This window comes from Saccostrea echinata, unplaced genomic scaffold (genome assembly GCF_033153115.1).
Source record: "Saccostrea echinata isolate AGI-Se365-2 ecotype Australia unplaced genomic scaffold, CSIRO_AGI_Sech_v1 ptg000010l, whole genome shotgun sequence".
Lineage (NCBI taxonomy): Eukaryota > Metazoa > Mollusca > Bivalvia > Ostreida > Ostreidae > Saccostrea > Saccostrea echinata.
In genome coordinates, this window is record NW_026889759.1 from 8688937 (window position 1) to 8705642 (window position 16706).

Below are 16706 nucleotides of genomic sequence, written 5' to 3' on the forward strand. Positions count from 1 at the left end.
GGCAGGTAATGGGTAGAGGGGTGGTATGGGATCGGTCGGGAGGGGAATGAATGGTTGGAGAGGGTTTGGTTAGGAAGGGAATAGGAGAAGGGTAGAATGGGAAGAGAAAGGGAAAGGGTGGGATGGGGAAGGGATGGGAGGGTTGGGCTGCAATTTGTAAAATGGTGAAGAATCCTATGTGTAGAATCGTGAAATGGTGGTGGGGAATCCGATATGTAAAATGACGGAGAATCCTATGATGTGTAAAATGGTGAAGAATCCGATTTGCGAAATGGTGGAGAATGTGATATGTAGAACGATTGAGAATCTTATATGAAAATTATGTTGAATCTGATATGTAAAATAGTAGAGAATGCAATGTGAAATATGATGAAGAAAATAGTTTGAAAACGAGATAATTCAATGAAAAATGATAGAGGCTCAGATTTTATGTAAAACATAGAATCAAAATGAAAAAATGTCCACTACCCTACGAAATATAGGGGTTAATTGAAAGAAGGAAAAGTGGTTGGGGTGTGGAAACAATGACAGTAATATCAGAAATTATTATTGAATTGATTGATTCTCTAGTTCATAAATAATTCAATGAAATTATGTATCCATCATTTCTTAGCATTACAGTAAAAGATATAGTGAATCTTGGGGACATAGTGAATTTACTTCACTATATATATAAATTGTTATAAAAAATCGTTTTGACATATATTTAAGAAATGAACAACAGTTTCAGTGAAGATTTTGCTGTGAACAACATTATCTCTGCAGCAATATACCTTGATCTCCTAATCATTGAAATAGGCAATTTTTTTTAAATTAAAAACGTGTTTTTACAAAAAATAATGCCAATATTTCAAAATTAAACTAAATAAAGATCTCAAAAATTCCCTAAAAAAATGTTAATTATGTTATTTTTTAACTTTTATTGGTTACACAATCAATTTGCTCTATCCACAAATTCGTTAAATCAGAGTTTGATATACATGTAACAGTAAAATTTTGCAAAAAAAATTGGTCAAATTTCCACCAGTGATGCCAAAAATCTTTACTATATCTGCAAATTCGCTTTATGCATGTTCATACTAAAGAAACTTTACTGTGCCTCCTAAGAGCTTACATAATGCTCCTTATTGAAAACATCTGATAACATAAGTATGGATCCGGAGAAATGTGAGTGGATTTTTCAGCAAAAAAAATTTACAAAATTGATTTTATAAAATATTTTTATTTTTGCATTATTTTTGTGCACGATTAAGCAATTCATGCATGTTGTACAATTAGTAAGATTTAGATTACTTATTGAAAACATCTGATAACATAAGTATGGATCCGGAGAAATGTGAGTGGATTTTTCAAAAAAAAAAATTACAAAATTGATTTTATAAAATATTTTTATTTTTGCATTATTTTTGTGCACGATTAAGCAATTCATGCATGCAGTACAATTAGCAAGATTTAGATGAGAATTGGATATATAGAAAAAGCCATCTTTAAAAACATGTTAGTTTGCCTTCTCCCAACTCAGTAATTAAAAAAATGGGTAGGTAGGAAGGGGGGAAATTAAAAAGATTTTTGAATATAAAGTTAAAATAGTAATTAATTGGGTAAGAAAATTACAGAATGGGTTATATATAAACAATAAATAATTGTTTCCTAAAGATTGAAACAGTCAAAGTTTCAAGTTGGGTCTTTTTTAGTCGGTCGGGGGAGGGCAAACAAACATTTTTTAAAGATGGCTTAGTAGCGATAATTGTTTTATTCTAGTCAAACTCCATTTAAATGTTAACATTAATAAAGGGGGCATGAAAATGTTTTGTGAAATGATAAATACCTTGATCGTTTTCTCTGGTTGTTATATATAAGATGGAGATTAAGATTATCAGTATATAGCTTTATTTGTCAAAGACAGAGTGCTTAAACATTGATTTATCATCCATCTGCAATATTGTCGTCGTCATAGTTAACTTTTCACAATTTCATCTTCTCCTACAGAACAACTTGGCTAATTTTGACCAAACTAGCTACAAAGCATTCTTGGGCAAAAGGTATTCAAGTTTGTTCAAATGAAGGACCACGCCCTCTTTCAAGGGGAAATAATTAAGAAATAGTGAAAATTTGGTGGCATGTTTTAAAATTTTCTTCTCAAGAACAAATGGGCAAGGAAAAAAAACTTATATGGAAACATCCTCAGGTAGTGTTGATTTCAATTTGTTCAAATCATGACCCTGGGGGTAAGGCGGGGCCACAATATAGATGATCAAAGTTTTACATAGAAATACATTGAAAATATCTTTAATTTAGTTCATTTTTGCATACTCAAAATCCAATTCAAACAGTTCTGGATGAAATTAATTCTGAAAACAAAATGAAATACCATTACGGAAAGTTGATTTAAACAATATTTATTCAAAATAATGAATAGATTGGGCAACAGGCAATGCCTATAAATACTCTCTCTATACAAAAATCAAAGTTACAAAATACAATGGACTGAGTGAATATATATTATAATGCGGGTAAACACACACAGACACACATACAGAAACACACACACAGACACGCACAGATCCACATGAATTAAACATAACACATAGTATTAATAAAATATAGTAAAAAATATATATATCAAAAGGAAATGTATTTAAAACGTTTTGTTGACCTAATATATTCTTGTACATAATTTGTAATGTTGATGTTAGTTTGATACGATAACTTCGAACACCCAGGTAAAAGAATCTTTAGTTCATACGGTATACCTAGCTCTTGTAAATTCTTTCTTAGTTCATTTCTTTGTATGCTATATGCTGGACAATTCATAAAATAGTGCTCATTATGGAAAGTTCATTGGTGTTTTAAAAAAGTGATACTCAAAACAATGCATTGAGTAACATGGAAAGCAAATACATATATATATTTGTAACTCTACTGTTTTTATTATCAAAACTTGCTAGGAATATGTATGGTTTATAGCTAATATGGAGCATACCTTTTTATTTTATTGATGCAAACACTTGCTGTCTGAATGAATTGTTCAAATTGTTTGGGAGTAGCTACAACACAATATATATGTAATGAGTGAAATACATAATTATTAATATTGTAGAATGAAATGACATTGCATTGTGCAAAACAAACCATGCTATACTATATTTTCTGAAATTCATAAAATAGATGGAAACAAACTTTTGATACAAAACTTTTCTGGGAAAATTGAAACCTATGACATTTGCAAAAGTAGAATTAGTGGCTATGCTTAATTCAAGTAAAAAAAAAAATCAATATACTAGAGATAACTTTTCTTTCACCTATACAAAATTAAAAAAATAAATAAACACTGGCATAGTATAAAATTAATGTGAAATGCTTTGATGTGATCATACCCAGTGGAGAAATTGATGCATCTACATGTATTTTATAGTTCTGGCTGATGTAAATGCTTTAAAATACATGTATATACATATAAGACTGACTTAATGTACATGTAGTCAGACAAATGAAAATTCAAATATTTTATCTTCATTAATGTAGAAATTCTACAAATTTACAGCCTAGTGATACAGATAGATAAAAGTTCTACGGATGAATTTAAAATATAAAATATAAACATATAAAATATATATAAAATAATATAAAATATATCAAATAAACATATAAAATATAAAATATGAAGCACTGGTAAAAACTGAAATCTTAAAATTCACATATTTTTTATTGCCAGAGGTATAAATTAAAATTTATAGGGTCTTATACTCTTGTATGTACAGTGCACATACATTGTACACTGTGCAGTTTGACTTCACAAATACATTGCAAGTGTGACTGCATCAAAATAATAAATTGATATCATGACATGCTGTGCTTATATTATGTAACATGTTTGTACTGTATGCCAAAGGACAACATCATTGCATGTTTAAAAGTGTGCAACTTTCATAATGTGTGTGTTTGTGTGCACCGCATTACAGTTTGTGACGGATTGTAATAATACATCTTATTGTGCATGTTCACGGTTATTTTACATCAATGTAAAGAATAGTATGTCTACATGTTAATACCTATGCGCATACACACCTTAATGAACAGAAAGGACCGAGGGAGGTAATCCGGATCGTTTCATTTTTCCATGATTTCCCGAAATACTAGTAAGTCATCATCTTCTCATCAAAAAGATAAACAAGGCCTAGGTCTCTTATTTTATCCCTATTCTCTTTAACGATTGACTGATTGTTGCATTTATCCACTGCATATCTCAGCTGCTGTCGCCATGTTTTTCGATGTAAACAACATTCCGTGTCACCGAGTGCAAGCGCTTGACAGAAGCCGAATGCAGCCAAACGACACAATAAAAAGAGAATTATTTCGAAGACGTGTTATTTATATATAAGAGAAAATCACTAATGTTTATTTATTTAAACATGAAAATATAGCCATTCATAACAAATTCTCGCAATCATCATTAAATAGCTTTTTTTGAGCTCTATTTTAGGAATGACTCTAATTCTTGGCCAAATTATTCGAGTATAACCTGGTTTGGGTCAGTTTACGCTTTATAATCCGCGAAGCGGATTATAAAACAGCGTAAACTGACCCAAACCAGGTTATACTCGAATAATTTGGCCAAGAATTAGAGTCATTCCTTATAATTTAATTTTAAAATCATTAAATAACTATGGGTGTAAAATTTCGTTGCTTTTTATTAGTTCAAATTTGCCGCTCAATAATACAACCTTAGTAACGGAAGTGATGGGAAGCGAGGGGAGGTAAAAACTGATACAGAGGCCTAGCAGCCTTGCTGTTTGTTTACATGTGGTAAGATCGAATTATTGTTTGAAGTTAAAGGTACATTTATCAAATCTGGAATTTTCCATGAATCCCGAGGACTGGAAAGGATACAGATGATTCAGCTCGTTGTCAGGGGGGTGTGTCCCCATACCAAACCATGTTATACAGAAATAATTTGCGTAGCTTTTTGGATATTAACCAATCAGAGGTTAGAATACAAACAAAATTAAATTATTTCCTTATATAGATCTATCAAGGCGGAGCAACTGTCATGACGTCAAACCTCATTATGACCTCATTACCATATTATCTTCATGTGAAGCCTTACCTGTACTGCGCACATGCAAATCAAAAAAGCATGGTAAAACTAGTACCGCTGCTGTTATTCGGGAAGGGTGCTTGTAACTTTGTGAGGTTGCAAAAACGTCATCTAGAAATTTTCCAAAGCGGGTGGTCGAGACAAATATGATGGGAAAACAAAAAACAAATGAATTTAGAATGTGTATTTGGGCGAAGTCAATTGGGGTCACCCAGGTTGATTTAGAAAGTATCCCCCCCCCCCCATTATATGCCAATTGGTTTTTTTTTTCAAAAATGTATTGGCATCTAAAGTTTCAATTTTATCAAAATTGACATATTCTTAAATTTCATTTTCTGTTCTGCAACAACATGAACATATTCAACAACTTCCAAACATAAATTTTCTTTACAGAAAAACATTCCCAAAAAACTTTCTTAAAGATAACTCTTAAACAGACTGGTAAATTTAACGAATTTATTATTGAACAACAGCGTGCTAACACAAAAGGCGTTTTGGCCACATGCTCACCTGTGATTTTTTCCTCAATGCATTAATATACCGGGAATTTTATGTAGGTACTGTAGATCACCAAATATTCGCGACACCTTATTTTCGCGAGATATGTAGTTGGTATTTATAAGCGAGAAAAAAAAATTCACGAATTCTGGGTAAAGTTGTATATAACCTTTACTAACAAAAATATGAAATTTTGAACGAATGAAAAATAAGAATGAAATTTTCGCGAGCAGACTGTCTCGCGTAATTACGCAAAAATTAAGTTCTCGCGAATATAAAGTGATTTACAGAAGAAAAAATATGGAATAACTATTGTGTATTCTTCATTACTCAGGTAGAGGTGAGAGTTTAGAGGCAAACACTTATATGCGGGTATTACTGTCTTTTGACAGCATCTAGTTTGTAATTCTTTTTCTTTTTTATTTATTTGTAATTTAATGAATTACATTGGAAAAATACCACGGAATTTCAGTTACTTTTCGATTACATTTAAATTACTCTGCTCACTTCATATTCATAATACATGTATAACAGGAAAACCCTCTTTCTTGATGCCACTAAGCAAGCCACCTGTATAGATTTTTTGAGCAGTGGCTCTTCCGTCAATGAAACATACAATGGTGTACGTAGCAATAGAGCAATATTTAATATACTTGGTCCTATTTTATATGATTATTGAATTAGACATAAAAACAAACAATGTCTTGCAGCTATTGAAGAAAAGAATTACATAACCCGTTCATGCGAATTATGTATTTTTTCTGCACCATTAATTCTCATACTACCAACCAAAGAAAGCATTTTATTGTTTAAATAATCAACATTTGCAATTTACGATGTTGAGCTTACCAACAAATGAAATAATTTAAGGGTGGTTAGTTGTGGCTCATTTACTCTAATGTCTGCTTTTAATCAAATTTTATAAGGTAAGCAATTGGTGTATGTGCACATACAATAGGTTTTGCGTGGAGGATGTTTGTTTGTATGTTGTTTAACGTCCCTCTTGAGAATTTTTCCCTCATATGGAGACGCCACCACTTGCCGATGGAGAGCTGCGAATTTTGTCCTATACTCGGCACTTACGGCCATTGAGCAGTCATGCCAGCACCTACTGCGACACGGGACCTCTGTTTATACGGTCTCATCCGAAGGACCGGTCTCCACGTCCCACAGTGGGATTCGAACCCGCGACGTAAGGATCAACTCCTTACTTCGCGACTCTAGAGCAGACGCTCTAACCACTGCGCCACGCGGGCGACTTTGCGTGGAGGAAACACACCCACATTAAAAATTTAAAAGCTGTCAAATTGATCCCAGATAATGGTATTTTAATTGAAGAAAAAGACAAAGTAATAATAATTTAGTAATTATTTTTTTAATGTTAGTTCCAGAATTTGGTAACATTGAATCTATAAATTGTATTAATTATAATCCATAAATTGATTCATTCCTTCATGTCATACATGCAAAATATGGCAAGGAAGTATATTTACAGATGATATTAAATTTGCAAGGAAATCCCGGCATCCTATCCATGTCTGACTTAAGTCTGCCACACACTCTTCCTGATTACAACCTTGGTTCAAATTATGACTAGAAAACTAGTATTTAAAAAAAGCTACAAGTATATATAACCCAGAAAAGCTCTAAGAAGCATATATTATTTATTCATACATGTATGAATGAAAATAGTTGTTAAAACAAACTGAATACACAGTATCCATCAAAGGCAGAGTATAATTTTCCATTCACTGTTGTTTAAAACTTCCATAAAAAATGTACATAAAATGTTAAAATAATGAAAAATTGCTTCCAATACAAAATGTTATTTGAGTCTGAGTATGAATGTTTGATATGCATTCAATTACTTGAAATTTAGACTGGCTGATTTTCGATTTCAACTGGTGTAACAAGGAAACTAACTGGCTTAGGTAATAGCATAAAAAAGAGGAAAGATAGGAAGGACCACAAATTGAAACTGCAATTCATCGGATGAAAATTCCAGATTCTACTGAAAAGGTCACAGATCCTTAACACAAGGTCACAGATCAATCACTTAAGTTCCCAGATTCTTAACACAAGTTCCGAGATCCTTCACACAAGGTCACAAATCCATGAAACAAGTTCACAGATCCTTCACACAAGGTTACAGACGCTTAAGGTCAGATGAGATGTTCCTCGATAATAAATAATTTTTCCTTATAACTTGTGATTGATATATTGCTACTTTCATAAGCTTGCTCACAAAAAATGATTGAGGTTCATTACCAGACATTTGTGTTGGATACCAGAGGATATTATTACCTATATAATCCTATTGGATATTACTTGAAATCCTGATATCAAATGTTTGTCGTGTTTTATTTTTAAAGACATTCTGATGACAGTCTAGAAATCATAAGATAATAATAATTATAAGTACTTATATATATGACAAGGAAATACAAAATCAGATATTCGAGAAAGGTCTCGTCAGATCTTAACACAAGGTCACTGATCCTTACGCAAGGTCACTGATCCTTTACACAAGTTCACAGATCCTTTATACAAGTTCACAAATCTTGTACACAAGGTTGCAGATCCTTTACACAAGGTCACAAATCCTTTACACAAGGTCACAGATCCTTCATAAAAGATCACAGAAACCTTCAAACAAAGTCAGAATAGAGTTCAACATCTTCAGTAACAAATGTCTCTCCCTACATTTCTATTGCTCCATGACATGAACTTATTCTGATGTGTTGCACATCCTTCTATGCTCCACAAATATCAAGACAGATCAGATGGTTCATTTTGATGTGTTCTATCAAAAAAGAAGCAAAATTGTCAGTCAAATTATAAAATAGGATTTCAAATATACTTTAGCATACAAAAACCAAGCAAGGTTTGTTGAGTTTAAAAAATATATAAAAACCAGCAAGTACATTTAAATATTGAAACGCGAGGAATATAGGACTTTACAGTCAAAGTTTCATTCAGAGTTTCTGAGCCACAATATGTGATCTTTTTTTTTTACGAATATGTAAATCGCTAATTAGTATCCCTTTGTTGCTCTAAAGGGCAATGTTTTAGTCTTTGGATTTATGCTACATAATGATATTTTTGAAATTATCAAATTGATGTCGTATATTAGAGAAGATTTAAATAATATTATTTAATAAGAAGATATAAGTATACTGATTTCCCTCCCTTCCTCTCTCTGATTTGATTATGAAGTATGATATTGACTGCATATGAATTTGACAATTTCTTGAGAGAACAAAATTTTGATTTTTTTTCCTCTTTCATGTTCTTAGGAGAATAAGTTTGAGTTTATTTGATTTTTTACCCCATGAATATTCAATGGCATTGTAGCCTTTGAAAAGAAAAGTTTTAAAGAATCATATACATGTACATCCTTTATATCACTCTACTGATTCTAAGCTACATAAAAAGGTTTGCATGTACACATACATATTTATAGATATTTGACAATTTAGTGTCTTTCTCCTACATATCTATGTAAAACTTTGGAGTCCCTCTCTAGCCTCATCTTTATCCTAGGAGCTAAGGTGTAAACAAACTTGAATTATACTGAATTATACAAAACCATGCCTGCATAAACATTAGGCAATTTGTGACCCCAATGATAGGTTATATTTTCTAACAAGGTCATTATAACGACCAAATAACATATCTTTAGTTCTGTAAGAGGCATGGCTGTGATATTTTAGTTATGTATTGCTTTGCACTATGGAGTTTGTAAAGTATTGTGGATATCGACCTCGTGACCTTTCAACCTGACCTTTGACCTACTTTTCAAAAATAATTCATTATGCCGATATGCAGCATATTTTTGGACATTTAAGAGGTAACTTTGTGCTTTTTATAATGTGCACTGTGTGTTATAAGACAAGAAAAATACAAGCGTTACAGTCCACTTGACCTTGACAATTTCATTATTCATTTTAGCATTGAGGATTGGGGAAGTATATTTCTATTTGATTGTCACACTTTATGATAAATGCTATTCTGATTCTATTGCAGTCTTAATACACGTGGATATCTTTTCTTTGCAGGCAAATGCATGAACTATAATACAAGTATGCAGATAAATAGCTGATCGCTGTTAGATTTATTTATATCTTGATCCTAAAACAGGCGACACGTGCGTTCTTTGAAAGAGTAGTTAAATTTTTCTTCCCTTCAAAGTTATGCCAATGCAAGACATATTTCCACAACTTTGACCTTTCCAAAATTATCATAATTAAAAGTCTAAGTACATCCCTCAAGTAGTCTTATAAAAAATGAGACTGACTCATATTCACATATTCAAATAGTACATATTAATTCTATTAAAAAAAATTGGAGAAAAAATTATTGGTTATAATCGACGAAAAATAAATACTGAGGTTAACAGATCGTTCAACAATGGGATATGAGTCAAATACTACTAGTATATATTAATTCTACCGAAAGTGTAAAAAAAAAAAATTATTGGATACACTTGACAAAAAATATTACAGACAGACAGATCATTAAACATGGGATTTCAGTGTAATTCCTAACATTGTTTTTTTTTTGGGGGGGGGGGGGCATGGGGGTGAAGGGTAATAGAAATTGAGAGTATGCAGGGTGTAAGCATAGAACCTTATGAATTATCATCATTGATTGGCTTGTCTAGTAGTTCCATGAACTCTTCTCGCTTTTACATCTGATCTTGGTCTCATCTTAACCTTGGGATTAAAGACAGTCTTAACATCTGCTTGTTTACAAAGAATATCGAGAATCTAAAGAGTACTTTTATTCTAACAAGATATGAAAAAATACTGCCTTAGAGGGTTGCAGATTTTGAGTGATTCTTTCTTACCCTTACACTTCACAAATTGGCAGCTGTTGACTCCTTCTTAAGATTCAATTCCTAGAAGGTGATCGTCTCCTCTTCACCCTGGAATAAAGGGTTCCGTTCCTTTACTTTGCTTTTATAAGTAAGAAAAAAGATTTTTTTAAAAATGTTGCAATCCTTATTGAAATGAGTCATAAAAAAGAAGAAATGAATCTTACCATTTCTTCCATGGTTGATTAAAGTTGATCCCTGCTCTCGACACTTCTGCTGACAGTGGAGTTATACCTCTCTGTAGGGCCGACGCTTGCCTAACCATTCTGCAATCAACACAGAAAGTCAGGATGTAAATGAAGTACTCTAACTGCTTTTATCCAGCTATTCATAGAATAAAAGCCAGGGAACCAAAAGTGCAACAATGCAGCTCTTTTTACTTATCACTTTTGCAAATGTTACCCACTGGTTATAGCTAGGAATTAGACTCCATTTCTTCTGTTATCCGGTCTTTGTCCTCATCTTTATGTGTCTGCTGCTCCTCTTCTTCTGTTTGTCGACCTTCGTCCTCTTCTTCGTGCGTCCTGCTGCTCCTCTTCTTCTGTTGATCAGCTTTGGTCCTTCTTTTGTTAATGGGTCCTACTGCTCTTCTTCTGTTGTCAGCCTTAGTCATCTCCAGGGATTCTGCTGATCCTCTTCTTCAGCTGGCTGGCCTTGATAGTCCTCCTACACATGGGTCCTCCTGTTCCTCCTCTTCCGTTGGTTGGCCTTAGTCCTCATCTTCATAGGTCCTGTTGCTCTGCATCCTTTCAATTAGAAGTCAGCAAGTCAAATCCTGTCTCAGACAATTTCAATTGAAAAGAAGTTTAGGGAACGCATGCAGGAAGGAGAGCCCAAATCTTCCCATTTCTTTCATTGGTGGCTGCAGTTGAATGGGAGACAAACTCCTCCTCAAGTATGGGATCCAGGTCAGCCTCAATCTCCTTCTGCTAACAAAGCAAATCAAGTAAACAACAAATATAAATACTTTGTATCATGTGAGAAAGAGACACTAAAATGCAAAATGCAAAGAGTAAGTCGAGTTCAAATCTTACCCTCACTTTGGGAATTGGGAGCAGTCGATCCATCCGTTTGCGAATTTTTCTTTTGTATGACGGTTTCCTTTTTTACCTCTTAAGCCATGACAGCCTAATCCTCCTGTTGACAGAAGCAGTCAAATGGTCAATAAATTGCAAAGATTTCCTTAAAACAGAGTACGGAAAGTGGACAGAGTGGAAGGTATGTGGATGGCGTCTTACTTCACGTCTTTTATAGGCGGCAGCCCATCGCTGAACTTTTGCTGGAAGGTGACCGTCTGCTCTTTTACTACAAAACAACACAATACTGATGATGTACCTGTTCAAAAAGATGTCTACAGGTAAAAGCAAATGTAAAGGTTCGCAACACAGAGAGACAGAGTAGGGAAGTCGAAAGAGTGTAAGAAGTACAAATTGCATAGGTTACCGGTACCTGCCTTAATTAGGTTGCCCACAATCCATTCATGAACTCATTAAACATTTTTTGGTCTAGCAGACCACAGACCGATCTTCGTCTTGGGATAGAAAGTATCCTAATCCTGACCTGTTAACATAGAATGTCAAGAAGTCAAAGAAGTGTGTATGGACATGTGAAGTAATATGAAATTATGTTAACAGAGTGCAGGGTGTACACATTGTCTCTTACCGTGGGTTGGCCGCAGTTCATCCCTGAACTCTCAGCAATCTTGCTTTTCAAGTGAAAGTCCTCTCTCTCTAGAGCTGAAGACAGAGAACTGCCTTACAATGCATCTTCAATGTAGGAAGACAACAGTTCAAAAGAGTTCAAAATCTTCATGAAGTGAGAATGACCAGAATCAGCACAATGCATGTCATAACTTAAATTTTACCTTTATTTAAAGGGTTACCTGTGATTGATCCCTAATTCAAAGACACCTGCTAAAAAAAATTGAGTTGTACGTAACAGTAGTAATGATGCTTCCCTAATCATTCCACTGATAACACTGAAAATCTGTAAGTAAAAGGAGCAATAAAAGAGCATTCATCAAAATAAAATGGAATCACAAGTTCAAAAGTGCAATAAAATAAGCTTCTTACTTACCTCTTTCATCAATATTGAGTACTGGGCATAACTGGACAATAGACTTTTCTTCTTCAACATACAATCAATCATTCAATCTTCCGTTGGACGGCATTGGTCCTCCTCCGTCGTCCATCGTCCGAGGCCCTGAAAATATACAACTGACAGAAGATTAGTAAAAAATCAGAATACTGAAGAAGAAAGACACAAATTCGCGTACGCGTAATCATTACATGAAAATTAGAGGAAAAATAAGTTAGCAAATGAAGACAGTTAGGTCAGGAAAGGGTAAAGGGGAGGAAGGGAAGGGGGGGGGGAAGTTAGTTATGTTAGAGATTGAAGGAAATTGGAGAAGACGGAAAATAGACAAAAAGGAAAAAAGAAACAAAAATCCTTCTCTATGAGGCTTCCTGGCTGCGGAATCGGCTCCTAGCGCTCTTCTTCTGACGGGCCCCGTCGGTCTGCATCCTGTCAATTAGAAATCAAGAGGTCAAGGCCTGATAGGGTCAACATCAAATGACATGGTCATGAAAGGATGCAAAAAGTAAAGTTTGAATCTTACCGCATCTTACAGGGGTGGCTGCAGTTGAATGGGAGACAAACTTCGTCTCAAAACGGCATCCGGGTCAGCCTAAACCGTCTTCTGCTAACATATAAAAAAGCAAGATATAAAAGAAAAGCGGAGACTTCATATCAAGTGAGATAGAGTCATGAAATGCACAGAGTGCTAAGAGCAAGTCGAGTTGAAGTCTAACCTTCACTTGGGAGTTAAAATGGAAATGAGGAATTCGAAAGTGCAACAAAAGCAGCTTCTTGCTTACCTCTTTCATCAATATTGGGCACTGGACATAACTGAGCAATGGACTCTTCTTCTTCCGTTGGGCGCCATTGGTCCTCCTCCGTCCTCCATCGTCCGAGGCCCTGAAAATATACAACTGACAGAAGATTAGTAAAAAAATTCAGAATACTGAAGAAGAAAGACACAAATTCGCGTACGCGTAATCATTACATGAAAATTAGAGGAAAAATAAGTTAGCAAATGAAGACAGTTAGGTCAGGAAAGGGTAAATGGGAGGAAGGGAAGGGGGGGGGGGGAGGAAGTTAGTTATGTTAGAGATTGAAGGAAATTGGAGAAGACGGAAAAGAGACAAAAAGGAAAAAAAAAGAAACAAAAATCCTTCTCTATTAGGCTTCCTGGCTGCGGAATCGGCTCCTAGCGCTCTTCTTCTGACGGGCCCCGTCGGTCTGCATCCTGTCAATTAGAAATCAAGAGGTCAAGGCCTGATAGGGTCAACATCAAATGACATGGTCATGAAAGGATGCAAAAAGTAAAGTTTGAATCTTACCGCATCTTACAGGGGTGGCTGCAGTTAAATGGGAGACAAACTTCGTCTCAAGACGGCATCCGGGTCAGCCTAAACCGTCTTCTGCTAACATACAAAAAAGCAAGATATAAAAGAAAAGCGGAGACTCATATCAAGTGAGATAGAGTCATGAAATGCACAGAGTACTAAGAGCAAGTCGAGTTGAAGTCTAACCTTCACTTGGGAGTTAAAATGGAAATGAGGAAGTCGAAAGTGCAACAAAAGCAGCTTCTTGCTTACCTCTTTCATCAATATTGGGCACTGGACATAACTGAGCAATGGACTCTTCTTCTTCCGTTGGGCGCCATTGGTCCTCCTCCGTCCTCCATCGTCCGAGGCCCTGAAAATATACAACTGACAGAAGATTAGTAAAAAAATTCAGAATACTGAAGAAGAAAGACACAAATTCGCTTACGCGTAATCATTACATGAAAATTAGAGGAAAAATAAGTTAGCAAATGAAGACAGTTAGGTCAGGAAAGGGTAAATGGGAGGAAGGGAAGGGGGGGGGGGGAGGAAGTTAGTTATGTTAGAGATTGAAGGAAATTGGAGAAGACGGAAAAGAGACAAAAAGGAAAAAAAAAGAAACAAAAATCCTTCTCTATTAGGCTTCCTGGCTGCGGAATCGGCTCCTAGCGCTCTTCTTCTGACGGGCCCCGTCGGTCTGCATCCTGTCAATTAGAAATCAAGAGGTCAAGGCCTGATAGGGTCAACATCAAATGACATGGTCATGAAAGGATGCAAAAAGTAAAGTTTGAATCTTACCGCATCTTACAGGGGTGGCTGCAGTTAAATGGGAGACAAACTTCGTCTCAAGACGGCATCCGGGTCAGCCTAAACCGTCTTCTGCTAACATACAAAAAAGCAAGATATAAAAGAAAAGCGGAGACTCATATCAAGTGAGATAGAGTCATGAAATGCACAGAGTACTAAGAGCAAGTCGAGTTGAAGTCTAACCTTCACTTGGGAGTTAAAATGGAAATGAGGAAGTCGAAAGTGCAACAAAAGCAGCTTCTTGCTTACCTCTTTCATCAATATTGGGCACTGGACATAACTGAGCAATGGACTCTTCTTCTTCCGTTGGGCGCCATTGGTCCTCCTCCGTCCTCCATCGTCCGAGGCCCTGAAAATATACAACTGACAGAAGATTAGTAAAAAATCAGAATACTGAAGAAGAAAGACACAAATTCGCGTACGCGTAATCATTACATGAAAATTAGAGGAAAAATAAGTTAGCAAATGAAGATTAGGTCAGGAAAGGGTAAATGGGAGGAAGGGAAGGGGGGGGAGGAAGTTAGTTATGTTAGAGATTGAAGGAAATTGGAGAAGACGGAAAAGAGACAAAAAGGAAAAAAAAGAAACAAAAATCCTTCTCTATTAGGCTTCCTGGCTGCGGAATCGGCTCCTAGCGCTCTTCTTCTGACGGGCCCCGTCGGTCTGCATCCTGTCAATTAGAAATCAAGAGGTCAAGGCCTGATAGGGTCAACATCAAATGACATGGTCATGAAAGGATGCAAAAAGTAAAGTTTGAATCTTACCGCATCTTACAGGGGTGGCTGCAGTTAAATGGGAGACAAACTTCGTCTCAAGACGGCATCCGGGTCAGCCTAAACCGTCTTCTGCTAACATACAAAAAAGCAAGATATAAAAGAAAAGCGGAGACTCATATCAAGTGAGATAGAGTCATGAAATGCACAGAGTACTAAGAGCAAGTCGAGTTGAAGTCTAACCTTCACTTGGGAGTTAAAATGGAAATGAGGAAGTCGAAAGTGCAACAAAAGCAGCTTCTTGCTTACCTCTTTCATCAATATTGGGCACTGGACATAACTGAGCAATGGACTCTTCTTCTTCCGTTGGGCGCCATTGGTCCTCCTCCGTCCTCCATCGTCCGAGGCCCTGAAAATATACAACTGACAGAAGATTAGTAAAAAATCAGAATACTGAAGAAGAAAGACACAAATTCGCGTACGCGTAATCATTACATGAAAATTAGAGGAAAAATAAGTTAGCAAATGAAGACAGTTAGGTCAGGAAAGGGTAAATGGGAGGAAGGGAAGGGGGGGGAGGAAGTTAGTTATGTTAGAGATTGAAGGAAATTGGAGAAGACGGAAAAGAGACAAAAAGGAAAAAAAAGAAACAAAAATCCTTCTCTATTAGGCTTCCTGGCTGCGGAATCGGCTCCTAGCGCTCTTCTTCTGACGGGCCCCGTCGGTCTGCATCCTGTCAATTAGAAATCAAGAGGTCAAGGCCTGATAGGGTCAACATCAAATGACATGGTCATGAAAGGATGCAAAAAGTAAAGTTTGAATCTTACCGCATCTTACAGGGGTGGCTGCAGTTAAATGGGAGACAAACTTCGTCTCAAGACGGCATCCGGGTCAGCCTAAACCGTCTTCTGCTAACATACAAAAAAGCAAGATATAAAAGAAAAGCGGAGACTTCATATCAAGTGAGATAGAGTCATGAAATGCACAGAGTACTAAGAGCAAGTCGAGTTGAAGTCTAACCTTCACTTGGGAGTTAAAATGGAAATGAGGAATTCGAAAGTGCAACAAAAGCAGCTTCTTGCTTACCTCTTTCATCAATATTGGGCACTGGACATAACTGAGCAATGGACTCTTCTTCTTCCGTTGGGCGCCATTGGTCCTCCTCCGTCCTCCATCGTCCGAGGCCCTGAAAATATACAACTGACAGAAGATTAGTAAAAAAATTCAGAATACTGAAGAAGAAAGACACAAATTCGCGTACGCGTAATCATTACATGAAAATTAGAGGAAAAATAAGTTAGCAAATGAAGACAGTTAGGTCAGGAAAG

At 35.7% G+C, this 16706-nt stretch overlaps 5 long non-coding RNA genes across 6 annotated transcripts; all 5 read right to left on the minus strand.

Annotated features, from left to right (window-relative positions):
• Positions 1–6999: 6999 nt before the first annotated feature.
• Positions 7000–11598, minus strand: LOC133184689 (uncharacterized). The gene is made up of 5 exons (XR_009720842.1): positions 11507–11598; positions 10879–11398; positions 10640–10738; positions 10446–10523; positions 7000–8399 (listed from the first exon to the last, which is right to left on the minus strand). It is a non-coding gene; the product is annotated as an uncharacterized LOC133184689 (long non-coding RNA).
• Positions 11599–11715: 117 nt separating this feature from the next.
• LOC133184690 (uncharacterized) lies at positions 11716–14246 on the minus strand. 2 transcript variants are annotated; one of them, XR_009720844.1, is made up of 9 exons: positions 14132–14246; positions 13874–13954; positions 13349–13779; positions 13090–13173; positions 12549–12995; positions 12355–12458; positions 12135–12238; positions 11922–12032; positions 11716–11777 (listed from the first exon to the last, which is right to left on the minus strand). It is a non-coding gene; the product is annotated as an uncharacterized LOC133184690 (long non-coding RNA). The 2 variants fall into 2 exon arrangements; XR_009720843.1 differs by having other exon boundaries at positions 13874–13957.
• Positions 14247–14313: 67 nt separating this feature from the next.
• On the minus strand, positions 14314–15124 carry LOC133184691 (uncharacterized). Its single transcript, XR_009720845.1, has 3 exons — positions 14915–15124; positions 14657–14740; positions 14314–14562 (listed from the first exon to the last, which is right to left on the minus strand). It is a non-coding gene; the product is annotated as an uncharacterized LOC133184691 (long non-coding RNA).
• Positions 15125–15183: 59 nt separating this feature from the next.
• Positions 15184–15927, minus strand: LOC133184692 (uncharacterized). Its single transcript, XR_009720846.1, has 3 exons — positions 15688–15927; positions 15430–15513; positions 15184–15335 (listed from the first exon to the last, which is right to left on the minus strand). It is a non-coding gene; the product is annotated as an uncharacterized LOC133184692 (long non-coding RNA).
• A 32-nt stretch (positions 15928–15959) lies between these two features.
• Positions 15960–16706, minus strand: LOC133184694 (uncharacterized). The gene is made up of 3 exons (XR_009720847.1): positions 16465–16706; positions 16206–16289; positions 15960–16111 (listed from the first exon to the last, which is right to left on the minus strand). It is a non-coding gene; the product is annotated as an uncharacterized LOC133184694 (long non-coding RNA).